Source organism: Lipotes vexillifer, unplaced genomic scaffold (genome assembly GCF_000442215.2).
Source record: "Lipotes vexillifer unplaced genomic scaffold, Lipotes_vexillifer_v1.1 scaffold528, whole genome shotgun sequence".
In the NCBI taxonomy this organism is placed as follows: domain Eukaryota; kingdom Metazoa; phylum Chordata; class Mammalia; order Artiodactyla; family Lipotidae; genus Lipotes; species Lipotes vexillifer.
The window spans coordinates 2,441,303-2,442,262 of record NW_006794582.1 but is presented as its reverse complement, the minus strand read 5'-3'; the positions used below and the strand labels follow the sequence as shown (position 1 = coordinate 2,442,262).

At 46.1% G+C, this 960-nt stretch overlaps 1 protein-coding gene across 2 annotated transcripts in view; it reads right to left on the bottom strand.

Annotated features, from left to right (window-relative positions):
* The window catches only part of CMTR1 (cap methyltransferase 1), a 61,065-nt gene that overhangs the window by 56,689 nt on the left and 3,416 nt on the right, over positions 1-960 (bottom strand). The window lies entirely within an intron of this gene.

The following is a 960-nucleotide window of genomic DNA, read 5'->3' as shown; positions in this document are numbered from 1 at the left end:
CCCGCGTCCCCTGCATCGGCAGGCGGACTCTCAACCACTGCGCCACCAGGGAAGCCCCTCAGAGTTGTTTTGTCAATGTGGAGCTGCCCTTCCTAAAATTAGCTGACCCAGGGAAATCTAACAATGTTTGTTTGCCTCTGCCCCCTGCCTCATTTTTCTGCAAATGAAAAGGACAAAATGGCCTATTGCCAGACACATACAAGGTACAAGCCACCTCTAGATTTCCATTCTGTACAAACAACAGCAACAGTCAATCCTGACTGAGTCATACGGTGCTACTTCTAGAAAAGGTTAAAGACATTTGGTACAATTAAAGTGAGTTCATGGGAGGGTGGGAGGGAGGAGGATAATCTCAATTCACAGTCACATTTTTAAAAGCTTGAAATTTAAATTAGACTGGTTCCCTTGAAAGATCCTTAACTATACACCTTCCTCTACCTGGAAGCCATTCTCTTGAGAGCAGATGTCCCCCAAGATCCGATTAGAACCAGATACCTCCACCACCTAAGTATCATTTATTCCCCCAGGCACGCTCTCCCTTTCTTGCAGGCCATTTCTCCCACTACCCCAGAGCCCTGCCCAAGGAGACTCTACCTTCATCTAGTTGCTCAAATCCCAGGTGATAGAAAAACTCCCTTTCCTCAACAGGCCCTAGAACCTATACACCCAATATATTTTTGCCCTCCCACTTAGTAACCTCAATTACATACAGCCTTTCTCACCTACCCTGGAATACACTGTGACAACTTTAAAGGCACACGTATCTCCACACACAAGAGAGTCTCTTGATCCAGCCAGGATCACAGCCGCCCCAAAGGCTTCATTAGCTGTATGTAAGGCCTGTCAAGCTTCTCCTTTCTGGACCAGCTACTCAGTACAGCTGATGAGTAACCGCCCTTCAATTAGCCAACCAGTTGAGAATAAACTGTATTTTCTATCACCCTCAAAGGATTCTTTACA